This window comes from Marmota marmota, unplaced genomic scaffold, assembly GCF_001458135.2.
Source record: "Marmota marmota marmota unplaced genomic scaffold, marMar, whole genome shotgun sequence".
NCBI classification, from domain to species: Eukaryota; Metazoa; Chordata; class Mammalia; order Rodentia; family Sciuridae; genus Marmota; species Marmota marmota.
The window spans coordinates 28,134,514-28,153,495 of record NW_026000229.1 but is presented as its reverse complement, the minus strand read 5'-3'; the positions used below and the strand labels follow the sequence as shown (position 1 = coordinate 28,153,495).

Genomic DNA, 18,982 nt, shown 5'->3' with positions numbered 1-18,982 from the left:
TCAATTAGGAATGATATTACAAGCTGTATTTCTTTCTTTCTTTTTTTTTTTTTTGGAGATTCACAGTGCACATAAGAATAATGAAGCTCTAGAAGTAAACTATTTTATTTCATTTGACACTGCATTTCTCAAACAGATGTAACTGTAGAAACTCTTGTCTCAGAACTCCTGCAGTTTGAGAAATGGTGAATTAAAGGGTAAATACAGATCTAAATAAGGAAACAGGAAGATAAATTTGAAAACTGAGGCCTGGTATGGTGGCACACACCTGTAATCCCAGCGATTTGGGAGCCTGAGGTAAGAAAATCACAAGTTCAAAGCCAGCCTCAGCAATTTAGCAAGGCACTAAGCAATTTAGTGACAGCCTATCTCAAAATTAAAAAAAAATAAAAAGGGCTGGGGATATGGCTCAGTGGTAAAGGGCCCCTGGGTTCAATCCCTAGTACCAATTTTTTTCCTTTTATGTGTATCTACATACCAGAGCACAAACTTCACAATTAATAAAATATCAGAAGCATTTATTTTGAGAAGACTATTGAAAGGAAGCCTTCTGTTACTAAATCTATTTAACATGGCTCTGGATGTCCTTGGCAAAAGAAAGGGACAAAAAGAAGAGAAACTTAAAATGAAATGAACAAACCTTTGTTTACATATAGCAGGTACTATGGCTTCTATGTATCCTCCAAAGGCCCGTATGTTAAAGGTTTGGTCCTTCGCCCATAGCACATTTGGAAGGTAGCAGAACCTTTAAGAGGTGGGCTGTAACTGCAAGTGTTCCTATGGGAATATGCCCTTGTAGGGAATATTAAAACCATGATCTGTCTTCTCTCCTCTTTTCTTCTCTTCTTCTCCTTCCCCCTCCTTCCCCCCCTCTCTCCCCTCCCCTCATCTTCTCTACTTTTTTGGTTGCCATGGGCCCAGAGGCAATGGAGGCAAACAGATTATGGACTTAAACTATAAACCACAATAAACCTTTCCTCTCTTTAGGATCATCTCAGGTATTTTGTCACAGTGACAGAAAACTAACACAGTCAATAATAATAAATGTTGACAGGCTACACAGATAATGTCTACAACAGAAATGGTTCAAGCTATTAATATTTTTTTAAAGAGAGAGAGAGAGAGAGAGAGAGAATTTTAATATTTATTTTTTGGTTTTCGGCAGACACAACATCTTTGTTTGTATGTGGTGCTGAGGATCAAACCCGGGCTGCACACATGTCAGGCGAGCTCGCTACCGCTTGAGCCACATCCCCAGCCCCAAGCTATTAATATTTAATCAAAATTACAACTGAGTGCATTGGTGGACAGGTGTATGTCCTGTGACTTGGGAGGCTGAGGCAGGAGGATTCCAAGTTCAAGACCAGCCTCAGCAACTTAGTGAAACCCTCAGCAACTTAGCAAAACACCGATTCAAAAAAATAAAAAAGACTATGGGTGTAGCTCAGTGGTAAAGCACCCTTGAGTAAAATCCCAAGTACCCACCCCCAAAAAAAGTTAGTCAAAGTTACAGAATACAAAAATAATGTGCAAACATCAATTGCATTACTCAATCAGAGAAAAATAAGTGTTAAAAAGATGACATTCCACTTCCCAACAAAAATACCTAGGAATAAATTTAGATAAAAAGATATATACATGGAAAAATATGAAACTTTGTTGAAGGACATAACAGAAAATATAAGTAAAAACAAATATATACAAAATTTATGAATAGGAAATGATAAAGTAATGAAAACATAATTTTCTTCCTAAACTAATGTATAAACTCATTAAAATCCAAGAATCCCCACAGGATTCTTCAAAGGCCTGGCAAAGTTATTCTAAAATTCATATGAAAGATAAGAGCTAAGAAGAGATGAAATATTCCTTTTTTTAGTTCAAATTTAATTTTTTAAATAATAGCTTTATTGAGGTATACTTCATACATCATAACATTATTTATTTATTTGTTTGTTTGTTTTTATTTAGAACAAGTAACAGCATGCATTTATACAATTGAGAATAATTCAAAAGAGGAGGAAAATTCTGGGATGGGAGATTAATAAATTTCTGGCATAATTTCCTGGGGGTAAAATCCATTATATAAATGAAAGGGTCAATCTCAGAGGTGGCACAAAATTTATCTCTATTAATAAGAAGGTAAGGCAAAATTTAGGTATAAATACTAGTAGGCGGATATATGTGGGAATGGGAGCTCGTACTTTCTCTTTAAATTTTTTTTTTAGTTGTAGATGGACACAATACCTTCATTTTGTTTATTTATTATTTTTGTGTAGTGCTGAGAATTGAACCCAGTGCTTCACACATGCTAGGAAAATGCTCTCCCAGTGAGCCACAATGCCATCCCCATACTTTTTCTTTTGATAACATTTTTTTTTTCAGTAAAAGTGAAGGTAATGTCACTAAGAGGACAAATGAGAAAAAAAGTGTTAGATGTCAAGGAAAAAAGGAAATATGAAATGGAAGGACATGAACGTGAAGGAACTGGGAAATACAACTTCCTGTCTTAAGAGTCATTACATGAAGTAACAATTTTTTTTTCCGGCACTGGGAATTGAACCAAGGGGTGCTTAACCACTGAGCCACATCCCCAGCCTTTTTTAACTTTTTAAATTTGAGACAGGGTCTCACAAAGTTGCTTAAATCCTTATTAAGTTTCTGAGATTGGCTTTGAACTTTCCATCCTCCTGCCTCAGCCTCTGAAGCCACTGGGATTTACAGGCATGTGCCATGGTAACTGGCTAAGGTAACAAATTTAAGAGAGATAAGTTAACATGACTGTGTAATTTTACCCAGTCATGTTCATCTGCATGGTGTAGGTATGAAATAGGAAAATAATTTAATTAAACCCATGGTTGGAGTTTTGCCAAGCCAGTATAGAAAGGGTCAAGGAAATTGAGGATTCATGCAAGGGAACAATGACAATGATTGATCCCAGAAGTTAGGTCATGTAAGAATGTACTTGAGTTGCTGAGGGATGCAAGGTAGAATGAAAAATTGTATGTTGTTGGGATAAGACTCTTGGAAATGCCTAGAGAGCATTGCTAAGACTTAGAATACTTGAGAATGCATTTAAGTTTGTCCCCAATGCATTTTCCTCCCGGAAGCCTTCTCGATTCTACATATTCAAGTCTTACCTACCTTTCTTGGTCCAGTCGTTAAACCATCCTCACCTTGAAACTTTCCTGGATTCTCCCAAGCTAAAAGAAATCCCAACATCTTTGCAGCTTCCATTGAATTTCACCTAAGCCCTGTTTATTGAAATGCCTTGGATATAGCCTTAATTCCAACAGCCCCTGAGTAACTTTATGGTTCATTCTGCTCTCCCATATATCTAAGCCTATTTTTAAGCACATAGCAGAACAATAATGTCATAATGATCATTTGAAATAATGGGCTCTCTGGGATCAAATCTCCTTCACAATGAAGTCAGGATGATAAAAGAAAAAAACATCAGAAATGGCCATGTTAATGAGATTTATATGTCTCAAAGGGCAATTTTCACTCTTAAATATATTTTTTAAATGTGTATTGGAGAAAAATCCTTAATTATACTTTAATCATTTGTGAATCATCGAAAATGTCAGAGCTGAATTTCGGAAAAATTAGGAATTCAGTGTTTTACCATCCCTTCTTGTAACTCTCTGATTTGGGAGTGAACCGTCTACTCTAGCACTAATTTGCTTGTGTTTGCCACCCTCAAAATCCCTGCCCCGTAGGAAAATCTCTGATACTAACTTAAACAGGCAAATGCATTTAACATATTTTAATCTATTAGGTTCTGTCTCCTTTCAATAAAATTGAAGGACTTGGTGAGTAGATTAAGCAGGTTTGGTGGGGCAAGTGCACTTGTATAAAAGAATTAAATACATATTGGTTAAGCCCCCTGAGAAGAAAAGCATTATTTATTTCCTTTAGGGTCACTGAGAAATGGGGAGAAGAGGGAGGTTGGTTGATATTTTTTTCCCCTTTCCTGGGATTTTTCTGCTTCTCCTGGAAAAATATACTGAGGTCTATTTTCTCTTTAGTCTACTGAAGTATTTTTTTGGTAGAAAGTGCAAGCAGATGAAAAGCAGATGGTTTCATTGAAGTTATGGATTGGCTTCCATTTTTTTAATATTTATTTTTTAGTTTTAGTTGGACACAATATCTTTATTTTATTTATTTATCTTTATGTGGTGCTGAGGATCGAACCCAGGGCCTTGCACATGCTAGGCAAGCGCTGTACTACTGAGCTTCAACCTAAGGCTTCCACTTTTTTAGGCCCATCTTACCAGCACCAGAGAGACCTTTAACTCTCTCAGGACTCTGCTGAATACATACCAGGCCTTCTCTTCTTGAACTTTCTGTGGATAGATGATTTATGAATGGCCATTTCTAATTTTATTTTTGTCTCAAGACATTTTTTGTGATATTTTCATTTTCTGTGTATTTAGTTATTTGTTTATTTTTATTTATTCTTTTTAGTTATATATCACAGTTGAGTCAATTTTGACATATTTATACAAACATGGATTATATCTTCTAATTAGGATCCCAGTCTTGTGGATATACACAATATTTACATTCACTGTGATGTATTCATATATGCAAGTAGGAAATTAATGTCAGACTCATTTCACTACCTTTCCTATTCTTATCCCCTCTCCCTTCCCTTCATTCCCCTTTGTTTGATCCACTGAACTTCTATTCTTTCCTTCTTCCCTACTTGTGTATTAGCTTCCACCATATAGCAGAGAGAATATTTGACCTTTGTTTTTTGTTGGGATTGGCTTATTTCACTTAGCATGATTCAACCGTTTACCAGTATATGTCATTAAATTATTATTCTTTATGGCTGAGTAAGATTCTATTTTGTATATATACCACAATTTATCTCATTTTCATATATTTTCTACTTATTTGTATGTTTGATTGAGAAGTTGGTGATAAAAATGTATAACATTAGAGTAGTATGCATCCTTGTAAATAAAGCTATCACTGTAGCCATGGTACTTTTACTTATATGATAGTTTAATATTTCTCTAAGGAAATAACTATTAACAAGAGTAAAGAGTTGTTTGTTATAAGGTAGGTTAACGTTTGAAATACATTTTATTGTTAAAGGAAAGACAATTACAATATTTAGTCACAGTATTTTACTTTATTGAAGCATTCAGTCTTCTGCAACAATTAATAGAGTACATTGGTGTATATTTGGTTTTTAACCCTGTGACTTTTAGTTCCTGGTTTTGCTGTTTGCACAGGATGGCAAGAAGGCATGGTCCGGATTTGATGTAAGTTGGATTTGGTCCAAGCGAGAAGATGTCACTGAAATAAGACACTGAATTGACTTGAAGTGGATTTCAGCTCTGGCATGCTTTAATATTTACATTTCTCTGTCATCACCAAGTTTGCCAAACCTAGTTCTGGTTCTGAAAAGATTAGGGGGAAATGGCATCATTCAAACATACAGAAAAAGTCTGGAAAATAGCTCTGCAGAAATTCCAGGTAGTGGCCTGGTGCAGTGACACACACCTGAAATCCCAGCAGCTTGGGAGGCTAAGGCAGGAAGATTGTGAGTTCAAAGCCAGCCTCAGCAATTTAGCAAGGTTGTAAGCAACTTAACAAAAACTTGTTTCCAAAAAAAAAAAAATATATATATATATATATATATATATATATATATATGGCAGGGGATGTGACTCAGTGGTTGAGCACCTTAGATTCAATCTCCCGTACCAAAAGAGAAAGAAAAAAAAAAGTTCCAGGTACCCTAATTGGGATGAATTTTTATTGCTCCTAGTCAATGAGTTAATTATCGTGCACATCCCCCGTGGGCAAGGGAAAGGGTTCCCTTCTGGAGGGATGGGCTGGCTAAGAAATAAAAGCTAAGAAAATAGTACTACGAAATAACCACAGGACACAGAAACACAGTTTCAGCGCCGGCCAGAGACGGTCAAACTGACCAGAGGGGTGCAGCTTCTAACAAAGAAAGGAGCCTTTGCTTGCTTTATTTATATCGGAACAGATGAAAGGGATTCAATAGAAAGTTCTTCAAAAAACAGGCTAGAGTTGGGAGCAGGTAGGATGCTCGGTTCCTAATGGGTCACGCCTATCTGTGGTGCTGTGCGGAAACTTTGGGCAGAGCTGAGTACAGTGGGACTGCGGCTTTGAGTTCCCAGATACCATATCTGCCCCCTTCAATGGCTTCAATGCTGAAAAGGTCCACACACATTTCAGGGTGGCTTCTGGCAGTTAATGTTTCAAAAACAGCTTCTTTCATTTTCAGTGGTTTACAGATTAGTGAAACCTTAAGTCAGTTTCACAGGTTCAGTCCAAAAATAGCAGACTTCATTGCTCTTGTCTTGAGGTGAGGCAGAGCATCATGGGGGAAGGGCATGGCAAAGAAAGCAGCTCTGGACTTGAAAACTAGGAAGGAGAGAGCAAGACAAAACATTCCTAAAGAAGAATGAAAAAGAAGGACTTGCCCTCACAGCCATCAAGATTTACAGTAAAACCACTAAGACTAAACTAGTAATAGTACTGATGCTGATAGACGAGTATAACAAAAAGATAATAAGGAAAACCCAGAAACAAACCTCTGCATATTATGGAACTTAATCTATAATAGACATAAAATTACATATTCACTAAATGTTGCTGTTACAGTTAGTTATCCAAGTGAGAAAAGATGAAGCTGGATTTCTGCCTCATCCCATACACCAAAATCAACTACAGACTAATTCATGACCTACTTGAGAAAATCAAACCTTAACAATTTTACAACAGCATCTTTGTAACCTTGAGATAGCAAAGGATTTTTTAAACAAAATACCAAAAATACAAACCACAAAGAAAAAGAGAGACTGATAAATCCAATACTTTAACAATAAACACTTCTACGCATCAAAGGCAGGAGGATGGTGAGTTCAAAGCCAGCCTCAACAAAAGTGAGGCGCTAAGCAACTCAGTGAATAAACAAGATAAAAATGGGTAAAGATATTTGTCATAAATATAAATGACAAAATATTATTATCTAGAATATATTAAACTCCTTACAAATTAGTAAAGGACAAACACCAATTAGAAAAAAATGGTCAAAATTATGAACAAATAATTTACAGAAAAGAACACTCGAATGGCCACTAAACCTTGGAAAAGAAGTTCAACCTTGCCAGTAAGCAAAGAAATTCAACCTAAAACCACAATCTCATAGGCATTAGATTAATAAAAATTAATTCTAAGAACAGTTGAGGTTGTCAAACAACTTTCAAATAGTGGTTGTAGCAGTGCCAGTTGGTATCATCACTTTGAAGAACTATAGAGCAATATCTAGCAAAATTGAAAAGGCACATATCTAGGGCTCTGGTTCTGGCATCCTGGCTGTCTAAACTAACATAGAGGTTCTCCTACTACACATACATACAATTTAGATCAAATATTTTAAATAAAATTCATAATTGAGCCAGGCAGTTAAAATATATATATATATATATATATATATATATATATATATATATATACACACACACACAACCTTATGTATCCAAACAAGAGAGACCTAAAAGGCAGAGCCATAAACAATGTGCTTAAACAAATACATAAAGATATAGAAGCCAGTTGCAGTGAAGCATGCCTGTAATCCCAACTACTCAGGAGGCTGAGGCAGGAGGATCACCAGTTCCAGGCCGGTGAGATCCTGTCTCGAAATAAAAAATACAAAATACTGGGAATATAGCTCAGTGGTAGAGCACCCCTGCATTCAACCCCAGTACAGTGGAGAAGAAAACAATTAATAGAGGGTGACATTCTCAATGAGAGACTAATGGATAAGAATAGTACAATCATGATGGAACTGGAGAGCATAATGCTAAGTTAAATAAGACAGACTCAGAAAGTCAAGGATCGAATACTTTCTCTCATATGTAGAAGCTGAGAGGAAAAAGGAAATAAAAAAGAGATCTCACTGAAAACAGAAGAAGGACCACTGGAGTAGAGGATGGGGTCAAGGGGGAGGGAAAAAAGGGAGAGGAAGTGGAGGTACTGGGGAGTTAATTGATCAACCTTTGTTATTTGCATGTATGAATATGTCATACAATGAACCTGCTATTATGTATAATTATAATGCACCAATAAAATCATAAAAGAAAGAATAGTGCAACCAGGAAACAGAACCATAAATGCATGAGGACTTCATCTGTGACAAAGATGGCATTGTCTATCACTGGGGAATGGTTTATGAAATACATAAAAATCAAGGCAAGTGGTCATCTACACCTGTACTCCCTGTTCTATGCAAAATTTAGTTTCAGATAAAAACTTAATTGAGAAAGACAAAACTTTTAGAATATACAGAGAGATACAATCCCAGAGTAAAAAAGGGTTTCTCTGGTAAGGCAAAAATAGAGTACTCATAAAAGAAAGATTGACAAGCAAGACAGAATTAAAACAAGAATTTTGCCTAACAAAAAAACACCTTAAAGAAAATCAAACAAGTTAGAAACTGAGAGAGGATACAGGTATCCCAAGAAACCAAAAATGTTTGAATAAAATATTTGAAGTATGCCTCATTACATAAAATGCAATTAATTTTTATATGAAAATCAGGATCCAAATAGATTCTGAAAATTAAGCATGATATATAAAATATTATATACTGTAAGTTTTATATATATACATATATATATATATATATATATATATAAAATTACATACAATATTTATATACACACTAGCCAAAAGTATACCAACTGGCATACTAGGAACATTGATATACAAGTATCTGTTCCCATCTCTGCTTTCAATGGCTTAGGGTGGATACCTATAAGTGGAATTACTGGTTCATGTGGTAATTCTATGTTTGTCCTTTTGAGTAAAAGTAACCAAGCTGTTTTCCATAGTAGCTATACCATTTTACATTCTCACCAGCCTTGTATGAGGGTCCAAATTTCCTCATATCTTCGCTAATACTTGCAATTTTCCTTTAAAAAATTATTGTAGCTGTCCTAGTATGTGAGACAGTATCTCATTCATTTTGGGTTTTTTGGGGTTTGGAGTGTGTGTGTGTGTGTGTGTGTGTGTGTAGGGGGCAGTGCTGGGGATGGAACCTAGGGCCTCCATATGTTAGACAAATACTCTACCACTGAGACACACTCCCAGACCTCATTTTGGTTTTAATTTTCATCTCACTAATGACTAATAGTGTTGAGCATCATTTCACATGCTTAGTTGCTATGTGTATATATTCCTTGGAGAAATGTCCATTTAAATTCTTTGCCCATTTTTAAAAATTTGGAGTTTAGTCTTTTTTGTTTTTGCATTATTGATATTTTATATATATATATTAAACCCTTATCAGATATATGACTTGCAATGTTTTTTTTTTCACATTCTGTAGCTTGTATTTCCACATCTTTTGTTTTAGGTGTTATGAATTTAATTGAAGGCCTTTTATAGATTAATCATGCATTCAACCATTGAGCTACATTCCCAACCCCTTCATTTTTGGTTAATGTTCTTTGTTGGACACAATTTTTCAATGTTAATAAAGTCCAATTTTATTTTTTTAAGTGTTTATGCTTTGGTATCATATCCAAGAATCCATTGCCAATCCAAGGTCACAAAGATGTACCCCTATGTTTTCTACTGAGTGTTAGGGTCTTAGCTCTCATATTTGTGCCACTGATCAATTTTGAATTAATTATTTAAATTGGCTTGAGATAGGAGACCAAATTCATTCTTTTGCATGAGAAAATCAAGTTTGCCCAGCACCATTTGAAGAAACTATTCTTTGTCGATTGGACTTATTGCTCTTGTCAAAAATCAACTGATGGTCTGGGGATATTGCTCAGTGGTAGAGTTTTTGGCTAGCCTTCATGAGTGCATGGGTTGGATCCTCTGAATTGCCAAAAGGAAAATAGAAAAATTAACTGGCCCTAGATATGTGGTTTATTTCTGAACTCTCAATTACACTCCACGGTCTGTAAGTCTCTCCTCATGCCAAAACTAGTGTTTTCATTTTGTAGTAAGTTTTGTAATTTCCAGAGCACAAGCCTTCCACTTCCTTGGTTAAATCTATTCCCAGGAATATTATTCTTTTAGATACTACTGTGAATGAAATTTCTTTTTAAATTTTCTTTTCCAATTGTCCATTGCTGGTGAATAGAAGCATCTGATTTGTGTGTATGTTAATCTTGTTCTCTACAAATTTGCTGAATTCTTTTATTAACTATAATAGCTTTCTTTTTTTAAAAAGAGAGAGAGAGAGAGAGAGAGAATTTATTTATTTATTTATTTAGTTTTTGGTTGACACAACATCTTTGTTTGTATGTGGTGCTGAGGATCGAACCCGGGCCACACACATGCCAGGGGAGGGCGCTACCGCTTGAGCCACATCCCCAGCCCTATAGTAGCTTTCTTGTGGATCCTTTTCTACATATAGAATCATGTGCTCTGCAAATAGAGACAGTTCTACTTCTTCCTTTCCAATTTTGATGCCTTTTCTTTCTTTTTCTCGTGTAATAGGTCTTGCTATCCAGTAACATAATAAACAGCAGTGGTGAAAGAGGAAAGAGGACGTGGTACCCTTACCTCATTTCTGATTTTTGTTTTTCCCCATTGAGTAGGATGTTAGCTGTGGGTTGTTCATGTCCAGAAACTTTCCTTCCATTCCGTGTTTTCTGAGAGCTTTTTTTAAAATAACTTATGAATGCTGATATTGTCAAATGTCTTTCCTGCATCAATTGAGATGATAATGTGTTTCCCCTTTATTTTATAAATATGACATGTTCTACAAATAAGATGCCCATTTTCTTATGTTAAATAGCCTGAATTTCTGGGATAAATTCCACTTGATCATGGTGTATAATCCTTCTAATGTACTGTTGGATTCAGTTTGCTTGTATTTTGTTGAAGATTCATAAAGGATATTGATCCATATGTAATTTTCTAGTGTTTTTCTCTGATTTGGGTATCAGGGTGATATTGGCCTCATAGAATGATGTTCTCTCCTGTACTAATTTTTTAAGCATAAAAATAATTGGTGTTAATTCTTGACATGTTTTGTAGAATTCACCAGTGAAGCCATCTGGTCCTAGGCTTTCTCTGTTGGGAGAGAGTGGAATTCAATCTCTTTTTCTTTTGGGGGGATGCGGGGGATACCAGGGATTGAACTCAGGGGCACTCGACCACTAAGCCATATCCACAGCCCTATGTTGTATTTTATTTAGAGATAGGCTTTCACTGAGTTGCTTAGCACCTCGCTTTTGCTGAGGCTGTCTTTGAACTCACCATCCTCCTGCCTCAACATCCCAAGCTACTGGGGTCAATCTCTTTTCTTGTTGTAGGTCACTAAGACTTCAGTTTCTTCTTGATTCAGTTTATATAATTTGTGTGCTTCTAGGAATTTGTTCACTTCATGTAGACGAATTCATTGGCATACAATTATTCATAGCATTCTTTTATTATCATTGTGTCTGGTCAGTACAATGTCCCCACTTCATTCCTGATTTTAGTTATTTGCACCTCCTCTTTTTTTCTTTGTCAATCTAGCTAAAGGTTTGCCGGCTTTCAAAGATTGAAATTTCATCGATTCTATTATTTTCCTAACCTCTGTTTTTCTTAAATTAACTTCAATTTTTATTCCTTTCCTCTGTTAGCTTTGAGTTTGATTTGCTTTTCTTTTTATAACTTATCAAGGAATAAAGTTAGGTTATTGAGTTTAGTTCTTTCATTCTTTTCTTGTTTTTTTTTTTTTTTTTGGATTGGGGATTGAACCCAGGGGTGCTCTACCACTGAGCTACATCTCTATCCCTTTTTATTTTTTATTTTGAAACAGGGTCTTGATAAGTTACTTAGGGCCTAAGTTGCTGAGGCTGGCCTGGAACTTGCCATTCTCCTGCCTCAGCCTCCCACATCACTGAGATTAGAAGTATGTGCCACTGAGCCCAACTTGCTCTCCCTCCCTCTCTTCCTCCCTCCCTCCCTCTTTCTTTCTTTTTCTTTCTCTCTTTCCTTCTTTCTTTCCTTCTTGTCCATCTTCCTTCCTTCCTTCCTTCCTCCCTCTTTCTTTCTTTCTTTTTCTTTCTTTCCTTTTTGAATGAAAGAAGTTTATTTAAGAAGTGTTTCCAGTGCCTCACACATGCTAGGCAAGCGCTGTACTACTGAGCTACATCCCAGCCCACATCCCAGTCCTTTTAATTTAATTTAATTTTTTTTTAGTTATAGATGGATACAATACCTTTATTTAATTAATTAATTTATTTTTATGTGGTACTAAGGATCGAACCCAGTGCCTCACATGTGCTAGGCAAGCACTCTCCCACTGAGCCACAACTCCAGCCCCTTATTTTATTATTTTTAAAATTTTGAGATGGAGCCTTGCTAGATGCTGAGGCTGGCCTTGAACTTAGGACCCTCCTGCCTTAGCCTCTTTAGTTGCTGGGATTACAGGTGTGTACCACTGCATCTGGCATATTATTTCTTCTGTAAATATTCAGTTTATCACTTCAAAAGATAAGGACTCTAAAAAACATGATCATGATGCCATTATCATATCCAAAACATTTCAAATAGAACCTTCACATAATCAAACATCCCGTGTTCATATTTCCCCCAATTGTGTCATTAATGGTTTTTTTTTAAACAGTTACTTTGTTCAAATAAAGATCCACATATTCCATTTGGGTTGTCTATTGTAGTTCCATGTATATGTAAGCTCTTCCTCCCTGTTTTATATTTCTTGCAACTTATTTATAGAAGAAACTGTGTTGTTTGTCACGTAGTTTCCCATATTCTGGATTTTGCTGATGGTTATACTGTGCGTCATTTAACATAATCACTATTACATAGTGATTCACTTTAAAATGCTTGCTGCCAATTACATTATGAATAAGATTTAATTCATACATCATCAGCATAGTTGTTGCCCTTATAGTCCTTAATAACAAACTTTTTGGTGTACATAACACAAATTATCACATTTGATCTTTGTAACATCCCTATGTGTTATTACTTTATATATGTATATATACATATATAGTAGTTTTATATATATGTATATATACATATATATAGTAGTTGGACACAATACCTTTATTTTATTTATTTGTTTATTATTTATTTTTATGTGGTGCTGAGGATCGAACCCACGCCTAGCATGTGCTAGGTGAGTGCTCTACCACTGAGCCACAATCCCAGCCCCCTATGTGATATTACTCTTTTTCTCTACATTTCCCTGTGGTATTATTATTCTTAGTCTAGAGGTGAAGAAAATAAGGCTTAGAGAAGTTAAAGCAATTGTGCCACGGTCAATCTCCCAGTAAATATCTGGGTTCAAACCTGTCTGTCTGATGTTAAAATCCATGTTGTTATCTGTGATGCAATAAGATGCACTCACATTTCCTTTGCCTGTGATTTTATGGTGGTTGGTTGTTTTTATCAGTTCTAGGAAGTAGTCTTTCAGTCTACCCAAAGGACTTACTTTCAGGTTTCATCTTAGGATGAAAGTCACACTTAGGATGCCTTCAGCTTCAAGTAACAGAAACCATGTCTCAAATTGACTCAACAATGCAGATATTTATTATCTCATGTAACAAGAAATCCAGAAGGAAAATAGCACCAAAGCTGATTGGTTTAATGACTTGACAACATTGTAGACCCCCAGTTCATTCTGTCTCTTCACTCTGCCATCATCAGTGTACTGTTTTGGTTCTGAAGCTGGATCCTCTGATGGTTTTAAGATGGTCATTCTAACTTCAGGTCACACAGCCAGATACAATAGCATCCAGTGGAGACGGTGCCACATTTCCCTTTATGTCTCTTAAGAACAAGGAAAACTTTCCCAGAAGTGTTTTCAGCAGACTTCTCCTTGGGTCTTACTGGTCAGAACAAAGCCAGGTACCCACTCCTAATCTTGTACAGTTAAGAGGATCCTATTCCTTTTTCCCACAATAAGCTTAGGAGTATGCCTCTGAGGTAATGTTAGTGCCACGGTCCCTGATGGAAGAACACTCATATGGAACTCTGTAAAGAAAAACATGAGAGCGGATTGGAAGTTGAATAGGCAACCCATAATATCTACTACCTGTTCCCAATGAGGTGTGATACATATCCCATTTTGAATAACTAAAGTACTTCACTATAACTGCCACATAGATTTTTTTGTTTTACTTTTTGCCATGTGACATTTGTTGTCAATATATCAACTTCCTCGTTTACATAAAGAAGAGGCAACACAAGATGATTGGTAAGTTCCCTTCCAGCTCTAGAAGTTCTGTTTCATTTCAACACTTTCACTTTCCAAAAAGTAATTTGAAAAGTTAAACTTTATAAGATATGGTCCAGAAATGATGATGGGTTTCAACTAAGTCATAAACCTGGCTCACATTCTTTCTTTTTTTAAAAAAAAAAAAGTAATGTTCCATTCATTTCATCATGTGTAGCCATCTTTTTTTGTGAGGAACTATGTGAAAATCAAAGAAATAAGATACTACCAAGTATCTTTGCTACTCTTCATTACAATATAAATAAAACTGCTTCATTATTTTTAGGCTACCATCAGCTTTCTCTAGAAAACCTATGGCTGGATCTGTAAGCAGCTCTGTTCCTATTTAACGAAAGGCACAATATTTAACAAATGCACAATATAAAAAAGTCAGACAAACTGTTATACAGGATATTTGGAATAACAAATAAATGGGAACATTTGAGACTATGATTTAAATGGGTTTGGTCCATTTCATTTAATTCTTTTTTTTTTTCAAACTGAGAAAAAGCAGTTTTAACAACACACACATCATTCATAGGACTTTAAACAAGATGTAGTATAAAAATATTAAAAAGAAAAAAAATGAATGAAGAGGGAAATCTGCATTTACTACCTAAGAACTGGTGGACTCACTGGCTGACACGACTCTTAAGAAAACAAATGCACAGATAATGAGGTGCACCAACACTGCTGATGAGTGAGAAATAACCACCAAGATCATGCTTAACTGCTCTACATGGCCAGCCACCTGTACCTATTCTTGCCCCCTCAGAGACAAACCAGAAGAGTCAACTACTAATTCTCCAACTCAAGTCACTTGCTAATGGGTCATTTCTCAAAAATTTTATTATTTCTTTGATTTAAAAATTATTCTTAAAGACCCTATACATTATTAGTGGTCAGTCCCCACCAAGTATAATCTGTTTTGATAAAAATAAAAATGCAAATGCTCCAACTAAATCTGGATGATAACATGCCATTACCTATCATTTACATCTGGGGAGATTTTGTGAAGTTAAAAAGCAAGCTACTACTTGCATTTCAAAATGAAAAAAGCGCCAACCTTCCAAAAAGTGACAAAGGCACCACTGCCATCAGGAGATAGACAGCAAATGTACAAATGCTCTTACTTTACTGCTATGTAGATGTGTTTTCTGCATGAGCCTCTTCACTTAACTAACAGAACTATATTTTCAGCTAACAAGAAAAGCAGGTTAGAAAAGGCAAATGGTTACACACAAAAGCATAAACACAAGTATCTTAATTTTCAGCTTGCAATAAGGGTAATAAGTTTGACATATATATCCAGATAATTAAACAAGGTGATTTTTGGCACAGTAATATTGCCAAACACACCACCACTCAGTGCAAGCTTTGTTTGCCAAGTCCCAAAAGCAGCCTGACATTCTCCGTGCAATGAACATTTTCTCCCTCTCTACCATCCCATTCACTGGGCAACAAGAGGAGCAAGACAAAGCATGGGGACTCAAGAGGGTGAAGGAAAATACTTTATTTGGGAGAAAAACCATGGGCTACTTGTGCTAAAACAGAATCACACAATTTCTGAGAACCCAAATGCAAATACTGACTGGACTATAACCTGGAGAATGAAGATATCTACCAGAGTCATAAATAAAAGGGCATAAACTGATGTCTGGCCATTTATTTTAAAGGGACAGATGAAATATTTTTCTTTTAATGGAGAAAGACAATTAAAAATAGAGATTTTTCTTATTGTAACTGCTAAATAAAAATGTATAAAAGTGGTTTTAAATTTGATGGGCAGTTATCTGTTGAAACTGCAATACAAAAGGGTCACTTAAAAAAAAAACCTGAATAACCCACTTGTCCCCCACCCCGTCAATGTGCATGATTAGAAAATATTTACACACTATAATTACAAACAATATGCTTTGAGATTTTGTACACTTTACACAATGAAAAATGAGAAAAATATGGACACTTATAAAATTACATACACATAATGTATCTACAAAGTATTAAATTACAGAGCGAAAGCCCTCATTGTAGGGCAAATAGATGCCAGAGTTTCATCACGCTTCTGTCAAATATAACTCTTTGTATCTATCTCTTTAACATTCAGTTCATAAGTGGCATTTTGTAACAATACCTTTGAGAGGTAGTATCAAGATAATAATATTCTTACCAGTAAACTCAACATAGAATAAAACTTGTTGGTCTGACTCTTGGAGCCTCATTCAGCCTGGATTCTTAGAAACTGGATTTATTTAGTCCTGTCTATAAAAATCTCCAACTGCCCAATGCTTGACATGAGCTCAAAAGTTACTGATGCTATTTGAAATGAAATGTTAAATTTAAGATAATTTTTTTCTTTACTCCTAAGCCTCAATTTAGAGGCAGAAAGTTAGTTCTTAATTAAAACTTAATTTCTCCTCTCTCAAACCATAAACATCAAGTCCAGTTCCCTTCACTTCCATCATCTTTTCCCCTACAACTAAAGACATGAGAGTGCTCAGGAGAGAGCAAGTCACCCAAGCCAATGTTGAAAGAACAAAAAAAAAAAAAAAATAGTATTCTCTTTCAGGAACAAACCCTACTAAAAGAGACATTCAGTCAACGAAAGAATTTTTGAGTTGGCTAGTAAGAACCTGTTACTATCCAAAGGCTTTAAAGGGCTAAAACCACCATTGTACTCTTCTATTAACCCTCCACCATTTAAAACCAAAGGATGGCTTTCCAGTGTTTAAGAATTTAATGCAGCTGTAATTTTCAAGTGCAACAACTTCAAAATACAAGCACACGAGCACACACATGCATGAGTGTGTGTGTATATATATATACACACACACAGTATCCCAAAGAATAAACACCATCCAGGTTTCTGCCAAAGTAATACACTCATGGAAACAAGATACATTTAATTCTTTTCAGCTCAGAATTGCCATTCTGACAAGGAGGTCCATAGTACAGACCATTACCACAACTGACAGTGGAAACCACACCGATCTCCCAAGTCATCAGCTACTGTGTGCCAGAGTTCATCACACTAGTTCTAAGAACCTTAAAGAATTAACTTTATTTTCTGATCCATCCCACTTATCGGGAAAGATATGGTCCTGTTCTGAAATGTACAAAGGAAAGCATAAAGACACCCTATGCTTACTGACCAGCTGAAGGACCTTGAGTTAAGTGTCCTTCACATAACTCTGTGTTCTTCACATAACTCTGACTGGAGAAAAACACCTGTCCATTTTACAGGCTTGTTGAAAAAATCAAAGGAGAAGATGAATAGGAAAATATTTTCACAAATGCCAAGGGGAGTTATTATTTTTTAAAATATTTATTTTCTAGTTGTAGTTGGACACAATGCCTTCATTTCACCCATTTATCTTTATGTGGTGCTGAGGATGGAACCCAAAGACTCGCACGTGCGAGGTGAGCGCTCTACCGCTGAGCCCCAGCCCCAGCCCAAGAGTTATTATTTTTAAGTATAGAATTTCCTCTACAGCACTTTATTTTGGCCACATGATTACTGTATCCCCCGTGTCAGACTACAATGCTGTTTCACCTCCATTCACCCTTTGCCAGTTTCAGAGATGACACAGCCATGCTTCATACTTCCCTTTGGTTCAATTTCCTCCATCTCATCTCTAAGTGCCAATTCCACCATAATGTGAAACACTGCATAGTAGCAACTGAACAAAACTCAACATATCTGAAACTGTCAAGATAAGTGCCATAAGCAAAGGTTGTAATCAGAGCGTGCAGCAAGGGATTAAAAAGGAGGAAAAACTACATATAATTAGAACAAGCTTCTGGAAATAAATTCTTACTACATCATATATCTTCATAATTTTTGGCTTTGTTTTATGTCATCCCACCCAACTTTGTTGCTTCAGAATAAGACAGTGTTTTCTCTATCTTGCAACTCCTGAGAAACAGGCAGAGAGGAGAGGATATCTCAGTACGTATCCAGGAATGAAGGGAAAGGGATAAACGACTAGGAATAAACCCAGTGGATTTTAACATTTACCCAGCCCAATGAGGTCTCATCTCTCTTTAGTTTAGTTCTATATGCAGGACTTTCCTGGCAGGAAGTGTGCCCAAGAACTCCCTGTAACTTCCAAGAAAGGAACCTTTATTTAGTATTCCCTAAGTGCCTGACATAGGCAAATGTTATGGGTCCTTTAATCCTCAGTACATCTTTAAGCTTTAAGCCTGTTTCACAGATGAGGATACTAAGTCTCAGATAGGCTAAACCGTCCAGTTTCACAAGTAGTGAAGCCACCACGTGTGCGTGGGCTCCCCAACATCCTCAGGTCACAATTTTAACCTCGTTAAACCCCAACTTGTTTATCTCTTCCAGAGGCAATTAACTCAGTTACTCCTCCTTCCCACGCCCCCGCCCAGCCAGTAAATCCTCGAGCAGGCCTAGTCTTTTCCTGAACCCCGTCTTAACAAGACTCCACGTAATGATGCTCACCCAACGCTCCTTACAAGCTTGACAAGCCTCTGCCACCCACCCCATCCTTAACCTGGAGCGTCTCAAAAGAGCCTGCAAAGCCTTTTCCCCAAGCTGAGGCTCCTTTACAGAACGCTATCGAGTGCGGACCCTGATTCTACCGGAGGGCACCTACTGGGTTAGGGGGTAAAGGTGAGGACCGCAGAACCTTTGCTGCGTAGGCGAGGGTCCGCCTCCGCGCGGCCGCTGCGCGCCGCCGGGAACTACGCTTCCCATCCTGCTCCGCT

At 36.5% G+C, this 18,982-nt stretch overlaps 1 long non-coding RNA gene across 1 annotated transcript; it reads right to left on the bottom strand.

Moving 5' to 3' along the window:
- Positions 1-13,540: 13,540 nt before the first annotated feature.
- LOC125613376 lies at positions 13,541-18,982 on the bottom strand. Its single transcript, XR_007343948.1, has 2 exons — positions 18,871-18,982; positions 13,541-14,007 (listed from the first exon to the last, which is right to left on the bottom strand). It is a non-coding gene; the product is annotated as an uncharacterized LOC125613376 (long non-coding RNA).